This window comes from Mustela lutreola, chromosome 6, assembly GCF_030435805.1.
Source record: "Mustela lutreola isolate mMusLut2 chromosome 6, mMusLut2.pri, whole genome shotgun sequence".
In the NCBI taxonomy this organism is placed as follows: domain Eukaryota; kingdom Metazoa; phylum Chordata; class Mammalia; order Carnivora; family Mustelidae; genus Mustela; species Mustela lutreola.
This window is the reverse complement of record NC_081295.1, coordinates 53985828-54009556: the sequence shown is the minus strand read 5'-3', so window position 1 is coordinate 54009556 and position 23729 is coordinate 53985828. Positions and strand designations below refer to the sequence as shown.

The window sequence follows — 23729 nt, the reverse complement described above, 5'->3', positions numbered from 1 at the left end:
TAAAAGATAAGTTTCTTTCTTTTTAAAGAACTTTCAATGAAACTATAGATTTATACTGGCTTTATGAATTAACTGGGTTCAGTCACGTTGTTACAATCTTATAATGTGGGGAATATTCGTGTTTTCACAGAAAATCATCCCACCCCACCCTACTTCAACAGTAACCGTTTTTCTTGTGTTTAAATCTTAACATCAGCCAACTTTTTCCTGTTCTGTGCCAAGTTATCCTCTGCCTAATGTATAGTAATTTTAGCTTGCTTGCTTGCTTGCTTGCTTTCTTTCTTTTTTTAAGATTTTATTTATTTGACAGAGAGAAAGTAGGCAGAGAGGCAGGCAGAGAGAGAGGGGGAAGCAGGCTCCCTGCTGAGCAGAGAGCCCAATGCGGGGGCTCGATCCCAGGACCCTGGAATCATGACTTGAGCCGAAGGCAGAGGCTTTAACCCACTGAGCCACCCAGGCACCCGTAATTTTAGCTTTCTTAAAACCCAAGATTTCCTCAACTTCTAAGATATTTAGTCGTTTATACAAAATATTTCTTAGGTTTTAAGAAAATGTTCTTCAAAGGTATATAAGAGCAAATTGTTTTATATTCAAATTTGATGTATTCCCATACTGTTTTAGAAATGAGATAGGAATACAATTTAATATTTCGATATTCTTACGGTCTTTTGTTGACTTGTTTTGAACTGTAACAACCTACCACTAAAAAGGAATATTCCCACAGTTTGGCTTCAGAAGGAAAGTCTGATTTATCCACAAACAGGTAAGACATAGATGAGAGCATGGTAAGAATTTGTAATATTTTAATTGCATTGTTAAAGAAAATGGCATTCTTGTTTCACTTAAGAAAAACAAAAACAGTCCTAGCAAAAGTCAAAGAAGTCAAATAATAGAGGTTGGGAAGGTCCTGCAGAGAAAGAGACAGGAGAGAAGCAAGAGTAGTTTAAAATTTAACGAAGATTTTGGTGGAAATAAATGAATGTTGGTTGTTACTAAAATATTATTCAAAAGAATTAATTTATCAAACCGTGTGATCCCTGCATCCGATCCCTCCACCCAACCTTGCCAAAACAGTAAATCAAAGCAATGCCACATTCCTAGATATATTAGAGAGATTAGTGCTACCAGCAAAGTTGTGAACATTTCTGGGGGGTAATTCTGACCGTTTAACTTGCCTGTTTGGCTGGTGCAGAAGACGTGTTCTGGGAGAATGACAGCAAATTATTGCCCCTTCCCCAAAAGTGTGTAAAAGAGTCCTTTTAATTACTAAAATCTACTTACTCCCTGGTTTATTAACCATACTTCTATTTGAATTAATAGATAATACTATTATTTTGAGTTTTAGTTTGAAGTTTTACTCTTAACATTTATATTAAGGAAAATTTCTTTGGGCCTATCTTAATGTTAACTGTTTTGGTGTCAGCAAAACTGAGCACATCACAGGTTTACTGCTTGTCATCTTGCCAGCTGGGCAGGCTTGTTTCATCAATATAGAGCCAATGACTGTTCAGTGGAATGATTTTCCATTCCCTATCAATGAGAGAAAATACTTGCCAATACAAACGAAAACTTGAAATCAGCAACTTGACCTTGTAGAAGAGGATTCTCACACCAGGCAAGTTTTGCTTAGTTAGACAAATCAACAAAAACAGTAATTCTGATATAAACTGGAGAGATAAGAGATGAGGGGAGTTTACTTAGTTTTGGTTCTGTCAGCAACTGAAGAGAATATTACTTTTGATTTTGAGTTGGTCTCTCTTGTCAACTTGTCAATCTCTACCCCTTTAACTAAATATCTTAAGTTTATCATGGGGGATTCACTCAGGGTTAATAAGAAAAGACCTGGGCTTTGAAGTCAATGAGCACAAGTTCAACTCCTGGGTTGTATTGCTGGCTCTAAGTATGTGGCCTTAGATTGACCTCTCAAACTCTTTGAGCCTAGGACTTCTCTTCAGAAAAATAATGCATACTAATACTTACCTTGAATGGTAGTTTTAACTACATTATCTGTATTTCTTATGTTACTTAGTACTGTACTGACTTTGAACCTAATAGGCATCAATAAATAGTCAAAATGGAGAATATATCCTATGATAATCTTGTGCTTTTCAAGGCATCTTTTCTTCCCTGTAACTTTTTCATGTCAGCTTCATATTGAGTGCCTTCTATTTAGTCAAGTTTAATTTTTTAAAGTATTAATCTTTCAAATAGAACAAGGCAAATTCTTGTAGTTACATAAGACATATAGCTTAAATAATTAGAAGTAATTTTACATTTGGAATTTTGTTAGGTTTTTCCTTCAGGGTACCTTATTTTTCCTCAAAAAATAGAATGAAAAGAAAATAATTTCTCTACTAATTTACTCTTACTCTTTGGACCAAGGATGAAATAAACAAAGCATCATCATTATTTTTTAATCAACAAAATAAATGTGTGACTTCTTTGTATTTTCCTTACCCTTTCCTGTGAAGAAGCCTTTATTTTCAATTTGAAAGTAGTCCATGCTCATAATTAAGTTCTTTCTAATTAGAAAATTGCCACGGATCATATTTGAAAACACCTTAAATATGAGGTTAAATATAATACCATAAAACTTGTGCTACTTTATATAAAATGATTTGTACCTTTTCTGTTTTAAGTTCCTAGTTAATATTTTGTAAGTTATTTCAGTAATACTCTTCTGTGTCTATTTCACATTTAAAAGGAATATAGTGCTGATTTTCCCAATGTTTATTACTGGATTAACTATGATTTTGTGCTTTGATCTTTCCTAAGTTTTTTAATCTTAATCTATTGAGTGAATTAATGTGATTGTTGTAGGATATTTTACTCTACTAATTAGTATAAGTGCTATCTGCATAAATAGTATTTTAATATATTAACAAATACCATTAGTTTATCATCCAGTAAATTTCAGAACTTTCCCTGCATTATAAGTAATACAAGTAATTTATTACTAAAATATAAATCCAATTACTGTGGTTACTGCTAAACAGTATAAATGAATGAATGAATGAATAAAAAGTATGTTTAGAACATTTTGTAGTGTGTATATGAAATCTCTAACCCTAGAGGTAATAAATACACTTTACTCTTAACACGTGTGGTTTGTGTACAGTCTGTAAAATAAAGCCATGAGGCATTGGAAGTTTAGTCATTAATCATTAGATAAATAATAATATTGCAGAGAGGATTATGAAATCTACATTGGTCTTTTTAGTGTTGTTTCTAATAGCTGAATAGTTTTTCTTTTAGCAAAGTCAGTATGTAGTTTGTAGGATTATTATTATTTTTTTTTAAACATGGCATATTTTTTTTTAAAGATACTATTTATTTGTCAGAGAGAGAGAGAGTACATACAAGCAGACAGAGTGGCAGGCAGAGGCAGCGAGAGAAGCAGGCTCCCTGCCTAGCAAGGAGCCCGATGTGGGACTCGATCCCAGGACCCTGGGACCATGACCTGAGCCGAAGGCAGCGGCCCAACCAACTGAGCCACCCAGGCGTCCCAGTTTGTAGGATTATTTATGTAATTTTTGTTTTCCTCAAATGCCATTATTTTAAAAACTTAACGTATTTTCAGAACCTTTCAGATGGGTCACTTAATGCCAATAATAATTAAGTCAGCAAATTTTTGCTTTTTTGTCCTTTGCAGCAGAGTTCATCTTATATGTAACAGATCAGTAATCAATTACATAAGGATTTAAATTGAGGAAGTCTGCTTTAAAAATTAATTACATTCAGGGGCACCTGGGTGGCTCAGAGGGTTAATGCCTCTGCCTTCCGCTCAGGTCATGATCCTGGGGTCCTAGGATTGAGCCCCGCATCGGGCACTCTGCTCAGTGGAGAGCCTGCTTCCCCCTCTCTCTCTGCCTGCTTCTCTGCCTACTTGTGATCTCTCTCTCTCTGTATCAGATAAATTAAAAAAAAAAAAAAAGAAATTAATTACATTCAAATCTATGGTATAAAAATAAGATAGATACTTGCTTCCATATTCTTAACTTTCTGCAGGCTGTCCTGTCTTTTATACTAGCATTTCCTGATCATAGGTTTTTATTGGTGCTAACTCATCCCTAGAAAATAGTTCTAGTGAAGACAGTAATATAGGCAGAAGCAAACAAAAAAACCTCGGTGGTTTTTTGAAAGGAATTCGACATACAATGTATGTTCCATTTTAATCTATTAAGCACAGCTTGTATAGTTGCAATTAGTGACCTCATAAACATGGACATTTACTCTTTGGAACTGAAGCAGTTGTATGTAGGCATCACAGTTAAGTAGCTGCTAGAATTGAAAAGAAAAAGTACTTCACAGAGATATCTAAGATATCATTGTCAAACAAAAGTTGGTGGAGATACAGGTACTGTGTATTTGCATTGAGAGCAACTTGCTATTTACCTTGTAGCTAACATTTACCTGAATGGTACTTAAGTTAAGTACTGTTTGCCACTTTATGATGATTTTCTAAGGAAATGGAAAAATAAATTTCCATTTCCACAGTTTCTGCTTTTTTACATAGGAAAATGTATTGACCTGTGCGGTTGAGCTTGCCAGCCTGCCTTTTTTTTCCTTCCTCCCTTCCTCTCTTCCTTCCTTCCTTACTTGGAGGTTTCGTTTTTTTGTTTTTCGTTTTCTTTTTCAGGGCTTTTGTAGATGAAGTAGTTGGTCAGCCTGAGTGAGACATCTTCATTCTCTTCAGGAGATTTTCCCCTTGTGAACAATGGCATGAATTTACAGGATTACTGTTCAGAGCCATTCCCATATATCAGCAAATGGAACAGGAAGTACTTTGGGGGGAAGGTAGCTGGTTCATGGGAAAATTGAACTGGTGATCTTAGCCAAACCAAGCTACAGGATTAGTACTTCAACTTTCATGGACTGTCACATGATCAAAAGAGTAGACAGAAACTCCACAGAATTTGTTTCAGATGCCTTCTGTGACACACCTGTGTGAAATAGTTGGCTAACCCAGGGAATCTTGCCTGACTCAATCTTCCACTGTGTCTTATTTCTACATTCTTTATTAGTCAACCTAATTCACTTACCTAATAGTTTTGAGTTGTTTTTGAGTTTTTGCTGTGTGCTAGGTACTTTGCTGGTGACAGAGATGGAAATGAATAAGATCTAGGTCTTGCCTTCAGCAGACATGTATAAAAACTGGTGTGCTATTCTGTAACAAATGCTGTGGTAGTGGTAAAACGTAAAACCCTTAAGGACTCTATAGAAGGAGTGTCTGACTCAGTGAGGGATGAAGGGATACGACAGAAATCTTCATAGGAGAGATGATGCTTAATCTGAGCGTATGTCAGACCAGGAGTCCAAGCTGGGAGAAGAGAGGCCATTTCTGTCCGAGAAAACAATATGTGTGAAGGATGGAAGAAGGAAAGTCCACACACCTTAAGTAACTGTAGTTTCATCATGCATAGGCACTAGTGAGGGGTCAGTAGGAAATGAGGTGGAAAATTAGAAGACAGAGCATGAAAATACCTCTATGCTCTGTAAGGTAGATTTGCCTTAGTCTATAAATGATGAAAGGCAAGTGCTTAAATTAACATTCTAAAAAGATTTCTGGGGGCACCTGGGTGGCTCAGTGGGTTAAAGCCTCTGCCTTTGGCTCAGGTCGTGATCTCAGTGTTCTGGGATGGAACCCCACATCAAGCTCTCTGCTTACCGGAGAGCCTGCTTCCTCTTACCCCTCTGCTTGCCTCTCTGCCTACTTATGATATCTTGGTCTGTCAAATAAATAAATTAAAAAAAAAAAAAGATCTTTCTGGCTGTAGTGTACAGAATATTTAGAAAAGAGCCAGGGTTGGAAGGAACGGGCAGGCCTTACAGCCATGTATTTGGATAAGGAACTGGACTAATGAATTAAGGCAATGATTAAAGAGAAGAGTACGTAATGAATTTGAGAAGAGAATACTGAGTGTGAAATAAAACAAGGTAATGGTCCACATGCCCTGGCTTGAGTACCAGAGTGCCTAGTGTAATGCCTGCCATTTACCAGCATAAGAACATACCAGGGCAATAACGTGTGAGGAATATATTTGAGTTCTTTCTGTTCATTTCAGGGTTCCTAAAGAGAGAGTAGGAAGATACCACTTTATTGGGGAAAGACTGGGAAGCCTTCTCTGATTAGATGACATTTGAATACGTACCTGATGAAGTGATAAAGGAAACGAGCTTTCCAAATAGAGGCAATAACACGTCCAGAGGCCTTTAGGTGGGGGTCTGCTAGCCATGTTCTAAGAGCAAGAAGGCCACTGTAGTTGGAGCTGAGAGAGGGGGAAAGGTGATGAGATCCAAGTATGTATTTCATGTAGTGTCTTTAGATCGTAGTAAAGACTTTAGATTTTATTCAGGATGTGGTAAGAAGCCCTGAAGGGTTTTAAGACATGATCTATTTGCCTTTTTTCCCCTCGTTTTTTAGAACATGTTTGTTCACTTTATGTGTGTATGGCTATATATCATTCATCATACATATATAAGATTCTTGTAGCCATCACAGTCAGGATATAGAACTAGAACTGTTTCATCACCACAAAGAAACTCCTTTGTGTTTTTTCCCCAACCTTAACCCCTAACAACCACAGATCTGTTCTCTGCCAGTATAATTTTGGTGCTTCAAGAGTATTGTCTGAATGGAATCACCCATTATGTTACTTTTTGAGATTGGTTTATTTTACTCAGCATTATGCTCTTGATTCATCCAAGTTAATGCCTCTATCAGTAGTTGATTCTATTTTAATGTCAAAGAAGTATACCATTGTATGGATCTACCACAGTTTGTTTAACCATTGACTGACAGAAGGACTTTTGAGTTTCTAGTCTTCTATAAAAATAAAACTCTACAGGTTTTTGTGAAAATACATTTTCATTTCTACAGTAAGTCCCCAGGAGTACATTTGCTGTGTTGTATGATAAATACATGTTTATAAAAATTACCACTTTTCCACAGTGGCTATACCATTTTACATTCCCACCAGCAATATATGAAAGATCCAGTTTCTCCACATCCTTAACCAGCCTTTGGTGTTGTCAGTATTTTTTATTTCAGAAATTCTGCTAGGTTTGTAGTGGCATCTTATCAAAGTATCCATTTGCATCTCCTTAATGGTTAATGATTTTGAGTATATTTTCATGTGCTTTGCTCTCTGTATATCCTATATAGTAAAGTGTCTGTTAAGTCTTTTGCTCATATTTTAATGGGATTTTTTTTTTCTTCTTGTTTAGTCTAGTGAGTTCTTTAAATATACTGGATACAAATGCTTTGTCAAGTATGTGATTTGTAAATATTTTCTCCTGGTCTGTGACTTATCTATTTTTTTGATTGTCCTTTGCAGAGCAAAAAAATTTAATCTTGATGAAGTTGAACTTACCCATTTTTCCTTTTGTGGATTGTGCCTTTGTTGTCAAGTCTAAGAACTCACTATATAACCTTAGATCCCAAATTTTCTTCTGTAAGTTTTCCGAAACCTTTACATTTTGGATATATAGAGATATGATCCTTTTGACTTAATTTTTATTTAAGATGTGGTTTGTTTCTTTAAGATTTTATTTTATTTTTTTAAGTTGGGTGTTTTGTTTTGTTTTTTTAAGATTTAAAAAAAAATAAATTTTAAATAAATTTTATTTATTTACCTGACAGACAGAGATCACAAGCAGGCAGAGAGGCAGGCAGAGAGAGAGAGAGGAGGAAGCAGGCTCCCTGCTGTGCAGAGGGCCCGATGTGGAACTCCATCCCAGGCTCCTGGGATCATAACCTGAGCTGAAGGCAGAGGCCTCAACCCACTGAGCCACCCAGGCGCCCGTAAGATTTTATTTTTTAAAAAAGATTTTATTAGAGAGAGCTCACACAAGCTGGGGGAGAGGTAAGGGCAGAGGGAGAAGCAGACTTCCTGCTGAGCAGAAAGCCCATTGTGGTACTTGATCCCAGGACCCAGGATCATGACCTGAGCCAAAGACAGACACTTAACCAACTGTGCCTTCCAGGCACCCCTGAGATGTAAAGTTTAGATTCAGGATCATTTTTGTCTGTGGATGTCTAGATTGTTTGAACACAATTTGTTGAAAATTATATCCTTCCTCCATTGAATTGCTTTTGTACCTGTGTCACAGATCAAATGGTTGTATTTGTAAGGGTCTGTTTCTGGGTTCTCTGTTAAGTTCCACTGATCTTTGTGTCTTTCCCTCCATTAGTAACGATCTTGATTATTGTCACTATATATAGTTAAGTCTTAAAACCAGATGGTAAAATTCCTCCAGTTTAATTTGCCTTTTTTCAGATTTTTTTCTTAACTATTCCAGTTCTTTTCCATGTAAAATTTATAAAATTTTATAAAAATCATGGATTTTGGTAGGAACTCCATTAAATCTATAGATCAATTTGAAGAAAATCTGTATTTTTTACCTTGCTGAGTCTTTCAGTCTGTGAACACTATATCTCTTCTTACATCTAGGTGGTCTTTGATTTCTTTCATCAGCATTGTTTAGTTTCCAGTATACAAACCTTGTACATGTTTTGTTAGACTTATACCAAACACTTGTAAATGATACTGTGTTTTAAATTTTGGTTTCTAGTTGTTCATTGCTAGTTTAGGATTGATTTCTGTTAACTGACCTTGTTTCCTTAGACCTTGATAAGCTGAACAATTTTTAGGAGTTTTTTTGTAGATCCTGTGAGTTTTCTAATATGTCTGTGAATAGAGATAGTTTTCTTTCTTCTTTCCAATCTGTGTGCCTTTTATTTGTTTTTCTTGTCTTACTGCACTGGCTAGTACTTCCAGTACTGTGTTTAATAGGAGTGGTGAGATCAAACAAGCTTGTCTTGTGCCTGATCTTAGGAGTAAGCATTCAGTCTTTCAGCATTAAGTATATGTTAGCTGTAGGTTTTTTGTAGATGCTGTTTATCAGATTAAGAAAGTTCCCTTTCAATTTCAAGAATTTTTATCATGATTGGGTATTAAATTTTATAAAGTACTCTTTCTACATCAATTAATAGGATCATATTTTTCTTCATTAAACTTTTAAACTGACGGTAACTTTTCTTTTTAAGATTCACTGAGGCTGCTATGTGGAATAAACTGTGGGAGTGGGGCAAAGTTATAAGCAGGGAAATCATATTGGAAATTATTACAGTAGTCCAAATGAAAGATGATAGTGGCTTGGACCAGGGTAGTAACAGGAAAGGGTGAGAAGAGGTCAGATTTTGGATATGTGTCAAACCTTGTGTGGGCAGGAATTGCTGATGAATTGGATCTGAGGCATAAAAGAGAAGTCGTAGATGACTCCTAAAATTTTTGGCCCAAGCAGTTGGAACTGTGGAGTCGCTGTTTATTGAATTGGAGGAGACATTGAAGTAGCAGGCTTCGGCTGGGCAGTCAAGATTTATTTTTGGACATGTTAACTTTGAAAGGCCCATTAGATTTATAAATATCAAGTAGGTGATTTGGTATACAAAATAGAATTCCAGCAAGAGATCCAGGCTAGAAATGGAAATTTGAGAGTTAACAATTGAGTTGATATATGAGAAATTTATAGTCTAGCAATATTTATTAAAAACTATACCCTGTAACCTTTTTCTTTTTACTGTATCTTATCTAAGGTTTATTAGCAAAATGCCATATTTTCCTACCACATAAAGAACTTTACCAAGTTCCAGTTTGGATTGGTTCTATTTATCAACCTACTGTTGTGTATCTGATGTTAAAAGTGCACCAGAGGGGCGCCTGGGTGGCTCAGTGGATTAAGCCGCTGCCTTTGGCTCAGGTCATGATCTCAGTGTCCTGGGATCGAGCCCCACATCGGGCTCTCTGCTCAGCAGGGAGCCTGTTTCCCACTCTGTCTCTGCCTGCCTCTCTACCTACTTGTGATCTCTCTCTCTGTCAAATAAAATAAATAAAATCTTAAAAAAAAAAAAATGCACCAGAAATTATGTGATTGGGGGATATGTATTTCCTGTAATAATGTATTTAACCATGCTAATTTGACAGGAAGATGACTATAATAGTAGTATAGACACATGTGTCTATATTTTCAGAGGTTTCTCCTGAACCTTTATTAAAAGGAAGTACTTCTATGTGTATTGTGAAAAAGGTTTGGCACTATTATTTAAATGCCTTATAGGCTTTCTGTGGCAATATTTCTCTTGTAGGAAAAAACAGAACAGCCAGAGAGACAGATCAAAAACAAAAATTGAAAATACGTATGCAAAATATCTAGCAAGGAAGAGACCTCAATTTCTGACTTAGACCCCAAAATAAATTGGTGAAGGGAGAGGGTGAGCCTCAATTTACAGAACTGGTAAAAAGACAGATCTTCTGAGTTCCATTAAGATATGTTTACTTCATATAAAGGTATTTCAGAAAATACTTTTTAAATACCACAGTCTTTTCTGTTGTAACTAATTAACTCTAGTAATATTTTCTGATTGATAATTTCTATATTTCTAGCACTTTGTTTTAGTTCTTCTGTTGTAGGATTTACTTTATTGTGTTATAATAGTCTGTTTACTTTGCAGTTTCTCCCATTAAATGTAAGTTTTCACAGCATTTGTACTATGCCTTGGCACTTAAGCTCTCTGTAAGTATTTGTGAGTAAATGAGTGAACACACATATATACACTGCTAAAGTTTAAAGCTAGTAACCTTGCTTGCTTTTGAAAGTAAATGAATTTTTGAGATTCCAGAGTATGGGTTATGGCCATATGTCTCTTCTGAGTACCACATTTTGAGTTGATGCTTTCAGACAAACATTATATTCCTACAGAATGCACATAGCAACAATACTAACCAAAGTTAGTGAGGCACACATTTTGCCTATTGTTATTTGTTCTTTTTTTCCTTGTGGTAATGGATTTATGCAAAAATCATCACAACTTTAGCCCAGACTCTTGTAGTGAAAGGGGCATACATTGCAAATAGTAGGCTGAGCTTAGAATTTAGCCCGTAGTAGCATGTCTCATAAGAAATTTCCTGCGCACATTTTAAAAATCTTTTACTCGTCCTTCCCATATCCAGGTAGATGGTAGAGTTATAGGCCAACTTTCTCTTTCGTAATAATTATACTTTCAAAAGCATTTTCATAAACCTTTATTCCTTTGAGCTTTACAAAACAAAAATACCCTGAGCCTTTATTGTTCCAGTGCAGATTTAAGTACCTGAGAACATTTATTTTTGCAGCCATGTATTTTATTTCCAGATCCATATAGTTTGTTTATACACGTATGTGTATATGTGTGTGTATGTATATATCTGTATACACATATTTATGTCATGTGATTCTATAACAGATTAATAAGGTTTATTGGAAGAAGCTTTCTCTGATATTGTTGATGCAGTAATAAAATCTTAAAAATGTTAGTTTATAGAAAATTATTATATTCTAAATTAGCTATAAAATTATTACCAAAATAATAAAACTCTATAATCATTATTGTTATGCTTATTTTCATTTGGCTTTCTTGACCCCACTCCTTCCTGAATTTTATCTAATTCTTCTGACTCTTTTGCTCTAAGTTCTTGGTCTTCAAGTCTCTTTTCCTGCTTAGCACCTTTTCCATAATTCCCTAGATGAGTGTTACCACCTTCTACGGATACTCAGTACTGTATAATTCTACAAAACTTGTTAACCTCTGTTAGGGAGGAATGTGAGTGATCCAGTTACGTTTTAAGAGCTAGGAGGTTCAGGGCACCTGGGTGGCTCTGTGGGTTAAAACCTCTGCCTTCAGCTCAGGTCATGATCCCACGGTCCTGGGATCAAGCCCCACATCAGGCTCTCTGCTCAGCAGGAAGCCTGCTTCCTCCTCTCTGCCTGCCTCTCTGCCTACTTGTGATCTCTGTCTGTCAAATAAATAAATAAAATCTTAAAAAAAAAAAAAAAAAGAGCTAAGAGGTTTGTTACCACTCCAAAATACAGCTTAGGAAGGTCTAAGGTTAGAATAAACCATCAGATAAGAGACTTGTGTTACTGTGTTTGTCCAGGTATCAGATACCTGATCAAGGACATTGTGGATATAAAGAGGGGGATGAATGCAAGAAATATTTGTGGGGAATAATCAGTGGAACTTTGCTGTTGATTGTGTGTAGCAAGGAAAACAGTTGAAGACCCTGAAATTGCCAGCTTCAGAATCATGCTGTTATTAATAATTGACATAGAGGTACATTTTTGGGTGGGAGGTAGTGAGATAAGTTTTGGACAGGGTAACTTTGGGTCCCTAGCATGGCATTGTCAGGCTATTAGTTTTACTCGTCCCTCCACACCTGGCCCTTGCCTCCCTCACTCACTGTATTCCATTACTATTGGTCTAAGAACTTCCTTTTAGGAAAATTAATTTCTTTGTGGTTATGATCAGTAGAAATTGTAATATGTGAAAAGCAATTCCTTGTTTCCTACCCACATTCCCATTATCCTCATCTTTTGACCCTTCCCTCCAACAAGAAAGATTACTTAGAAAAAAAAAAAAAAAGAAAGACAGATTACTTAGAATGGTATTTACCACCATCAGCTCTTACCACCTCATGCCATACCCACCCAACCTCTGAGATATGGTACGTAAGTTTTTTGTATTTTTTGAAATAAGTGAGTCAACTGGATAGAGATCTTTGAAGAAAAAACTTTATGAAGTGTTTGTGATTAAAACATCAGTCAATGAATAGAGTAACCCCTCATTCATCTGGTTTCATTAGGTAATAAATAATGCTGCATAAGATAATTGAAACTTATCCCAAAATGGTTTTTTTAATAGATTTTATGTATAGAGGTTTTTATATGATGTTTAATAATAACACTATGTAGGTTTTACTTAATGTGTATATGTGTATATATACCTTTAATAGCTCCAAATAGTTTTTTTATAATGTTTTATATGATTTACTACCTTCTAGTAAGTAGTAATAAGTAGTCGGGAACATTCCCCTTGCTCCACACTTAACCCGTCCTGAAGGATAGAAATAGCTTTTTGTTTCAGAGCTTCGGAATGAGCGTCAGGAGCCCTAGGTTCTAGTCCAAGGTCTAACAGTAAATTCTTATGTGAGATACTTTGTTTTTTTTAATCATTGAATCTGTGGAATCTAGTATAGTGCCTGGCATGTAGTAGGTGCTTAGCAAATATTTTTTGAAACAAATCATTGTTTTATGCCTACTTTACCACTCCTTTCCTGATTTATTACTTGGACTTCATTACTACCTAGTAAATAAGCTTCTGAATTTTTAATATAGTAGGAATATCTAGGTTTTAATTGAAGTGAACTGTTAAACTTAATTTATGCTGCCTTTTAGGTGCTTTGTGGAATTTTTGGCCTTCTTGATGTTTTATTGTTTTTAAAGTTGTCCCAAAAATGATCTTCTAATTTATTGAGAGTAGTTTGCTTATTGTGAGTATATTCTGTATGCCTTTATTATATGTAAGCAGTGTCTTATTTACAAGGATGCAGCCCATGTCCTCAAGGATTTTATAACCTACATGAAGAGACACAGAAGTGGAACTAGAAGAGAAAAATTAAATGTTGGATCTTGAAGCATTGACCCACAGGTACAGTGGGAGTTTTGGGAATAGATCCATGTGGACTGAAGCAGTAAGAAAAGAATTCAAGAAGGAGATGAATCTTGAATTGGTTTTGGGGAGTAGTTAAGATTTTGATAAGCATCAAGATGGAGAAATGACATTTTAAGTCCGGGCAGTAGCGTACAGGAAAGAAAGCTGGGTTAAACATGTTCAGACAAGCCTGACTGGATTCCTATGGGTAAAAGGACTAGTGTGAAATGAAAGTAGGTGGACTTAGTGTGAGTTTTACTCTAGCTCCATGAACCGGAAGGGGTCTGAGGATAGACTTTAGAGGAATCCCTGTGTTTAGATGAGGAAAAAACCCTACATCTTTATGTTTTCACTAACAGGAACCTATAAATGAAATTCAGTATTTCCTTCTATGGACAGTCCCCATTTACAGTGGTTCAACTTAAAATTTTTCAACTTTCTGATGATGCAAACGAGATATGTGTTCAGCAGAAATGATACTTCGAATTTTGAATTTCCATCTTTTCCTTGGCTAGCAATATGTACTGCCGGATTCTTTTGTGTGCTGGGCAGCACAGCAACCCACAGCCTCCAGTCAGCCATGAAACTGAGGGTGAACAACCAATGTTTGCTTACAGAACCTTTCTGCTCCCAAACAGCCATTGTGTTTTTCACATTCAGTACACTGTTCAATAAATTACATGAGATAGTTAACACTTTATTATAAAATCGGCTTTGTTTAGATGATTTTGCCCTTATGTAAGTGTTCTGAGCACATTTAAGGTAGCTAAGCTAACCTGTGATGTTCTGTAGGTTAGGTGTATCCAATGAATTTTTGACTTACAGTGTTTTCAGGTTACAATGGGGTTATGATGGTTGGAACCCCATCATAACTCAAGAAAGATCTGTATTAGGATTTTAAACAGTAAAGCACAGTAGTATTAGCAGTGGCCGTGACTTTATTACTAATGGTAAAGCACAGATATTTCCATATTACTTTATAATTATTGATATTTCTTAATATAATTTATGCAGATTACTTCAAAATTATGGTTATTAGACTTCTGCTAGATTTTATTTTATTGAGTATTAGTAAAGAAGCATATAAACATATCACAAATACAGGTTTAAAAGAAACTTGGTAACTTTCAGTATTTTTTTTTAATTTCTTTGTAATCATTTTGCATTTGTATTCATTATGCATTCTTTGTAATCATTTATGCATTTAAATCCATTTTTTAAAATTATATTTTTAGTAAAACTGACTCTTTGTAATCCTACATACTGTATTTAATGCATTTAAAAATATTATGAGAAGATATCTGTAGCCTTCAGACTGCCGAAGGGGTCAGTGACACCAGATATAGTGAAACCAGGTGGGAAAAGGCCTTGAAAGCCATACCAAAGAGTTCTAGTTGAAATGATAAGTAGAGGAGGAGTCTAATAAATTTTTTGTTTGTTTTGATTACAGAATAAATGCAAGTTAACTTAGAAAACATTTTTAATTTCGTTAAGTTTAAAAAAGAGGGAGTTCTTTATTTCACAGCTATAAAGTTTACAAGGTAACAAAAACTTGTCTGTCATCCCACATTCATTATCCTTATACTCTTCATGTATCTGTTCCAGTTTATTAAGTTCTTCTGCAAAGGAGTGAAATATTTATTAAAGTGATTATATAGGAGCATTTTTAATCTGCTGTACTGGGCTTCATAGGTCAAATAGGAAAACTTTGGTGGCAGGGAGGTAAGCTGTGGGTCTGGTCATTGAAATGTGGGATGACTGGGGTAGTGTGGTGGCGGTAGGGGTGGAGTAGAATTGGCGATTCTAACTAAGAGCTATTAAGAACTTAAAGGGCTTGGTGGTAAACATGGGAGCTAAAATGCATGGAGTGGCGTAAGGGAAAAGAATAGTCCCTAATTGGGATTCCTGGAATAATACTGTACAGGTTCATAGTACTTTATCTGTAACCCAAGGCCAACTGTTTCGGAATTCAAATGTTATTGAATTTTAGAAAGAAAACATGGTATTTTTATTGTATACTATGTAATATCCCCAGTAAGGTCTGAGGCATCGCCCAGAGGGAACTCTGAACCAGGAGTTAGAAAGCCACAAATACATTTCTGGCCCTCAATCTACCACGGATTGAAGTTTTTGATAATTAATATACTACTTAATTTTCTGAATCTTGCAAAATGAGAGTAATGACTACCAAGCCTTCTCAGTGGTTTTTCATGAAGATCAAATGATATGATGAATTAGAAAGTAGCCAGTAAAAGCCTCTGCCTTCGGCTCAGGTCATGATCCCAAGGTCCTAGGATCGAGCTCTCTGCTTCTCGGGGAGCCTGCTTCCTCCTCTCTCTCTGCCTGCCTCTCTGCCTACTTGTGATCTCTGTCTGTCAAATAAATAAATAAAATCTTAAAAAAAAAAAAAAGAAATTAACCAGTAAAACTCAAAATATTTTAAGAAGTTTAGTTATTGCAATATGGTAGATGAGGATCCTGAAAAGGTTATTGTATTTGATCTGAATAAAACTCTTACCAAGGGGGGAAATTTCGAGGTCGGTTAAGACAAAATCAAAGCCACAGTATTACTACTCAATAGAGAAGTTTGGCACGGCATGAGTGGTAAGAGATAGATGGCCTAGCATAGCATATCCATTCCTTACATTGCTATGGCAGGTTTTTTTTTTTATGTTTGTGTTTCTCATGTGATGAGGAGGAGGCAAAGGGCAGGAACTACGCCCATTCTCTTTGCTTAGTGCCTTGAATAAAGTAGCTATTTTCATAAATAGTTTTGTGAATAAATACTTGCTGGACAAGACTTAACTGATAAGGAAATACTTTCTGGTATGAGTATATACATGGATTATGTTTAAGATGATTAAGACTTAAACATGTTCAAAGGTTGAAGGGAGAGATGAGAAGAAAGGTAGGTGGCTGGTTTCCTCAAGATGGGGGTGGGGGATAGCATCTGGAGCCATGGATGAAAGTGCTGGTCTTCCTAGTAAGAGACTGTTTGCTGCAAAATGCACCAAACCCAGGAGGTTGTACTATTGAATTCTTAAAACTTCAAGCCCCCTTTTTTTTTTAAAGCTTTTATTTATTAATTTGACAGAGAGAAATCACAAGTAGACGGAGAGGCAGCCAGAGAGAGAGAGATAGGGAAGCAGGCTCCCTGCTGAGCAGAGAGCCTGATGCGGGACTCAATCTCAGGACCCTGAGATCATGACCTGAGCCGAAAGCAGCGGCTTAACCCACTGAACCACGCAGGCGCCCCAAAACTTCAAGCCCTTGATAACAATTTCAGAGTGTAGAAGGAAAACGGTAAACTCCCCAGTTCTTTTTACAAAGCCAGTGTAACATGATAATAAAATATGAGCGTAAAAGATTGCACACCAATCTCACAACAGTTGGTGCAAAAAATGATTAATAAAACTATGGAAACTACCATTATGTTAACAGAATAATACTGTAATGAAGTAGAATGCAATGTAGAATGTAGAAATGATACATTCATTCATATGTTAGTAGGTGAGAGAGGGTTATGAATATCTTGAAGCGTAAAAAAAAGGGAGATCAACATTTCTTTCTTTTTTTTTTTTTTTTTAAGATTTATTTATTTATTTGACAGAGATTACAAGTAGGCAGAGAGGCAGGCAGAGAGAGAGAGAGGAGGAAGCAGGCTCCCTGCTGAGCAGAGAGCCCGATGCGGGACTCGATCCCAGGACCCTGAGATCATGACCTGAGCCGAAGGCAGCGGCTTAACCCACTGAGCCACCCAGGCGCCCCTTCATAAAACAGGAATAAATGAGTATACCTAAGATTTGACATATCTCAGACCAGAAGTCTGCATTTTGTTATTAGAAATAAATATTAAATTCCTTTTTAAAAGTCATGAATCAAGAAAAGTCTGGCCAGTATTAACTATTCTATAATATTGTCTTTGGAATACTGCCCAATGTAATCAGACTAAAAAACAAAAAAATTATTGAAAGGGAGAAGGCAAATTTATCTATAGATGACATTGTATGTCTGGAAAAGACGAAAAGAATCTACTTTACTGAGAGTAATGAGATTTCATTATAGGTAGTTATAAAATTTTAAAAATCATTTAAAGTATTTTTTTGATCTTTGAAAGTCCATCTATATGGATTAATAAATGGGAATCTTCATTCTTAAATACTTTTTTTTTTTTTTTTGCCTTCTAGGGAATACACAGACTGACTTTAATCTTATCATCTCTAAGTAAATTGCGTGTGTTTTGAATGAGACACTTTCCACGTTAACTTTTTTTTTTTTTTAAGATTTTATTTATTTGAAACAGAACAAGCAGGGAGGAGGGACAGAGTGGGAGAGAGAGAGACAGACTTCCCCCACTGAGCAGGGAGCCCAATGTGGGGCTCAATCCCAGGACCCAGAGATCGTGACCTGGCTGAAGGCAGATGCTTAACCGCTGAAGGCAGATGCTTAACCGCCTGGGCCACTCAGATGCTCCTCTGTGTTAACTTTTAAACACTGTTTTGAAATAAATTTGTAGCAGTGGATAGTTATTTTTAAGATCTTTTTAAAATTCTTGTTACTTTTGATACTTGCTGTGTTACTTGGTAATGCTAGGGAAGGTGTAATCTGATCTTTGAGCCATATTTGGTAAATAATAATTTTGTATAGAACCCACAGTTCTATCAGTGATAGGAAAATTATTGCCCAAATGTAAGGCTTTTCTTTTCACTTAAAGCATTTCCTGACTCAAAGACCAAGTTCTATCTTGCATGGAAATAGTTTTGTTTTTTAAAAGTATAGCATCTTCCAGATCTATAACTTTTTAACAAAAGTATATGGACAAAGGTATTTTCTCCTTTATTTGTAGGGAAAAGAATTCATGTCTCCTTCTTTACCACTGATTTTGTTTATATCCTAAAAGTAAATTGTTTTATTTTTATTCATCATTAGCTCCTGACTTGGGCTCTCACACATTCCCTTTATAGCTAGCTGTTCTGAAATCAGTTTGATAAATCAGTTATATCTCTTTCGATGTGATGCGGTTGAGATATTTAAACCTAAAGCTTATCATATAGCTGTTGCTTTAGCTTATATAAAAATGAAACTTAAGTATACCCATATGTTTAGAATAAAAAAATGTTGTTTCATTCTGTAGTAATACAGAAAAATATATTGAATACTCACTGTATGCCAGGTTCTTCTACACTTCAGTTAATCCTCTTGACAGCCCAGTGAGGTAGGGTGTGGTATCCCACTTAATAGAAAAGAAACTTGTTCAGAGTTTTAGTGTGATTCCATCCTGAAACCAGATTTGAACCTGGATCTGTCTCTACAGAATTTTTTCACCAACAACATACCGTCACAAAAGATGGGAAATTTACATTTTCTTAAAAACTGCTTTGATTCTATTTCACTTTGCTGTGTTGCTGGTCACAAGAAATGCAAGGAGTTCTTTGAATCTTCCTCTTCACTGTGTGTGTGTGTGTGTGTGTGTGTGTGTGTGTGTGTGTGTTTTGTTGTTGTTGGTTTTTTTGCTGTTACAGTTCTCACAGTCTGCCATCATTTGACAGTTGCAGAGCATTCAGTTTATTTTGACTGCTATGACATTTGTTCCTTAGAGAAACTCCTGCAGGTGCCAATTCATCAAGCATAAGGACATCGTTTCCAGGCCCTTGTACAACAGTCTACCATTTTTAGTATCCTACATTTCTGTAACCTTTGTAGTTACAGGGTTTGTTTTTTTTTTTTCCTATGGACCTAACAAATTTATACCAAAAAAAAAAAAAAAAAATCAGTCTATTTTGGTAATGGAAAAAAGAGTTTCCAGTGTGGTTACGAACCACATCTTATGAGCTGTTCTTTGCCTCCTACTTTAAGGATTACCAAGTATTTTTAAAAAATTGGAACCTGAAATTCAGCTCATTGCTTGGATGCATTTCTTAAGAAACCTCTGAGAATTGATTGTAGGAAATTAGGGGAGAAGTTAGAAGATGACTGGAAATGAGATAGTGAGAGAAGAGCAGAATGACTGGAAGATGAGGACTTTACAATTTTAATTTTACCACTGAAAGTAGATTTGTTGTTTTTCTCTTTCTGCTATACTCTGTGGTCCCATATTGGACAGTCTGTTGCAAAAAGCCTGTATAGATTTCATATAGGCCACTGTTTGAACATCTGGAACATCTTTTGGGAACTTGGAACTTAAGAGATCCTTTTTCCATCTCAGTATTTTATGTGAGACTCACTGGGGACTAACTCACTGCTTTTAGATCTCATAATGTTATCTGGTCACGTTTCTTATTCTGCCTACCCCTAGTTTACTCCAGTTTCTCTTCTGCTTTCAAGGTTCCAGACCCAGTTCCTGGACCTGCCCTGGAAAAGAAGTATCCAGTAGAGATGAGCTCACTGCAGTTACTTAATTAAAAATTTGTAAGCTACAAAAATGGCAATGGGCCAATCAAGAACAGCTACAATTTGAATTTTTCTATTTCCAGGTATGCTAAAGTCCATGGCACCAGTTAAGCTTAGCTTGCGTAACTGCTTTACTATGACAATTATAATAACCAAAACTTTACTTTCAACATCTGTAGTCCTCTTGCTTTCAAGTTTAGTAACATGCCTAACATCTAGATAACATGCAGCTACTCTTGACTTTAACATACCCTTTGCCTGAATATTTCTAATTTAACTTGTTTGCTAGTAGTAGCAAACTAATACAAAAACAGTTAAAAATAAATTAGAAATTAGGCCCTGTACATGTACAAAAGATACTCTGGTCTTCATTGAAAAGTAAACACAACAAAACTCTTCCATTAAGAGGTTCACATATAGTATAAGTAGCACAGGGAATTAAATAAGTGATCTTAGTTCTCACAACTATTCTATACTACAAACGTCTTCACATAGAATTAATATATTCTTCAGTAATTGGAAATCATAGGATTTCTGAATTGAACCAGATAATGTATTATATAGTACTTTTTAACCTGAAGAATTTTAAATGTAAGTATATAATATTGCTGTATTTTTACTTAGTTGTTCAAAATAAATCAGATAAGAAAGTCATAGTAGTTGGAATTGTCCTGGAATATAACAACACAACCAAAAACTGAGGTTTCCTGTTGCCTTAGATATTAATGGAGTAAAAACTACTTATGGTTGGTTAGAGGGCAGAGGGCATTCCAGTAGGACTTTTATTACTTTTACCCATTTGTATAGATTTAGAAACAGGATTAATCCATAAAAAGTAACTTTATTTACTAAGTGGGCAGATAGCCATACATATCTTTTGTTTTTATTTCTTTATTTTTTTCTAAAGATTTATTGGAGGTGGGGAGCCGAAGGACAGAATCTCCAAGCAGACTCCCCACCATGCGTGGACCCCAAGGGGCTCAGTCCTATGACATTTGATATTATGACCTAGCCAAAACCAAGAGTTGGACACTTAACCAACTGAGCCACCCAGGCGACCCTCCATATCTTTTGCTTTTAAAGTTCAAGTCAGAGGAATTGAACAGAGGAATTTTATATCCCAACTGTGATTTTGCAAGATGATTCTAATATCCTTAACTTGTGCTTTAAAAATTCTCTCCTCCATTGTTAATGTATAATGAATTTAATGTCAGCCGGTGTATTCAGCATTGGGTCACTGATTATGTCCCACATGATTTGTTTGGTATTGAAAGGATTGTATCTCATGGAATGTTAGGACATTATAAAATTAGGACTGGAAAGGGATCTGCTGCCAGAGTTACTATAGGATCATTACTGCTGTCACAGGAATTGGAGGGGAGAAAGTGCATTTGAATTTCAAGTCTTACTAGTTATCACTGGGGCTATTGGTAATGATGAGATTTTTCTACATTACCTAAAATGCAATTTTTGTATAAAACACTGTAATAGGCACAGTAGGTATGTGGAAATGAATAAACCTTGCAGTGATCTTACAGACAAGTAATACCAAAAAAGTACTGTAATAGGGGTGTGAATTGTGTACTGGAGAGTACCAGAAAGAATCAGCTTTGTGGGGAAGGTAACATTTCTACTGCGCCTTGAAGAACAGATAAAATTCTTTTGAGAGAATGGCAAGAATATTTCTAAGTTGTGGAAATGAAAGTATATAACATGTCCTAGAAATTGTGAGCATTCCAGTGTGCCTAGACAACAGTGTATGGGATAAGATAGAAGATGGATCTATGTCGTGCGTGCTTTCAAATGTCATGTGAAAGAGTTGGGACTTCAGTAGTAGGTAATGGGAATTATTGGAGATTTCTTAGCATTGGCGTACTTAAGTAGGTGAGTCTTTTGAAAAGCTGACTGAGGTAGAATAAGGGTTGACTTGATGAAGTCGGAGTAGGTGGTAGTAATACCTAATTAAAGACAACATTTATTGTTGTATGTACCACACGCTATGTGTGAAGAGTTTTACCTGAAATTTCTCATTTAATCCTCAATACGGGAATGTGAGAGGTAACTGAAATAATACATACTAGGCATTTAGCACAGGACCTGGCCCAAAGTAATGATGAATCATTAATGCTGAATCATGGCGATTATACTGTAAACTCAGAGAAAAGTGTTCTTGTCCACCTTTATGTGTGATAACTTTCTTTAAGAATATTGTGTTTATTGAAGAAGTAACATAAACCTCTTTTTCTAATACCCCTTGCCTCTTTCTTTTAAGTTAAACTATCCCATTAGTGAATGAATACTTCAGTTGGACAGCTGCACATTAGTTCACACTGAGTTAGCCTTCCGTTGAAAAAAAGGCGGGTGGGGGGGTACCTGGCTTTTTGTTTTAACAGGACTGAGCATAGAGATAGTCATGCACCTAAACATAAAGCCCATACATAAGATTTAAATCAAAATGTGACTATAGATCTCCACTGTCAAGCATCCGGAAAAGTGGTAATTGTTGCAGCTTAACTATAGCAGTAACAGTTTTAATATAGATAAATTAGCTTTAAGTTATTTGGAAGTATATATAGTTGGCTAAATACAGGTACTTTGAAATTATTCTACTCTTACTCTCCCATCCATGTTCCAGAATGTATTCTGATGGGTCGTCTTCCATCCATGTGTCCCTTTACCTAGCTCCCTCTCCAAAATCATTAGCATGTGTTCTTTTTCTTTTTTTAATTAGTTAATTTATTTGGGAAGGCAAGAGAAAGCATGAGTGGGGGGAAGGGGCAGAGGGAGATGGAGAAGCAGGCTCCCTGATGAGCAGAGAGCCTGAGGTTTCGGGACTTAATCCCAGGACCCTGGCATCATGACCTGAGCCGAAGGCAGATGCTGAATCGACTGAGCCATCAGGCGCCCCAGTTAGTGTGTGTTCTTTCAGAACCTTTCCTATGCATTCATATAACAATAATTTTTAAAATCTATTTTTATGTCTTTTTTTTTTTCTAACAACAAAGTATACTCTTATAATGGATTCTTTTTTCATTCATTAAAGTCATAAAGGTCTTTCCATTTAATTGTTTGGATGTCTTATTCCACTTTAAAAAAAAAAACAAACAGCTGCAGGGTATTCCCTCATATTACTATATAATGTACTTATTCATGCCTCGATAGAGGTTGTTTTAATAGTACACACTAAGGTGCCTTCCCTCTTGAAATACCTGTGTTTCTCTCTAGATTAGGCGCTTTAATTTATGTAGACAAAGAGCTAGACCACTCATGCTTTATTATTCATGACAGATTGCATTCAGCCCACCTCACAGCTGACGGCAGTAGCACTGGGTGGTGACACCACCATTGGGAGCCGCTGGCACAGAACACTGATCTGTGTGTCTGTCCATGATTCTCTTCCATTCAGAGGAGCGGTATTAGCAGTTGTCCTCTCTGCTTCACAAGTGGGGAGGATAAAGAGAGGTCATGGATATGTGCTTGTAGAAGTCCAGTATAAATCTGAATTCTACTGGATTGTAATCTTCGCAAAAGCAGGAGCTGTATTTTATTCACCTTTAAATGGTTAGAGCGCATTGTCTGGCATATGGTGGGCAGTATTTGTAGAGTGGGTCCCACACAGGAAGGTGACCAGAAGGTGGTTCAGGCCTATAGAATTTTCTTAGATGTATTTTCTACATTATTAGGAATCTATACAGTTTTCACTGCCACCTTTTCAACCTTATCTTACTTCTCTGCCCCACTCAGCCATAATTCTTAAAATTTATCATGTTCCTTTATGGCCTTTCCCCCAATACAAACAGTTGTCAGGGAT

General features: G+C 36.1%; 1 protein-coding gene across 5 annotated transcripts in view; it reads left to right on the top strand.

The window, feature by feature from the left end:
- The window catches only part of TAB2 (TGF-beta activated kinase 1 (MAP3K7) binding protein 2), a 92120-nt gene that overhangs the window by 5902 nt on the left and 62489 nt on the right, over positions 1-23729 (top strand). Inside the window, exons 1-2 of one of the 5 annotated variants that reach the window (XM_059177290.1) lie at positions 13226-13525; positions 19853-20001. The exons of 2 other annotated variants lie outside the window; for them this stretch is intronic. The gene's annotated coding sequence lies outside the window, so the exon portion shown is untranslated. Of the gene's footprint in view, positions 1-13225; positions 13526-19852; positions 20002-23729 lie in introns of those variants that run through there. 2 more of the 5 variants (XM_059177287.1, XM_059177291.1) reach the window with 2 other exon arrangements.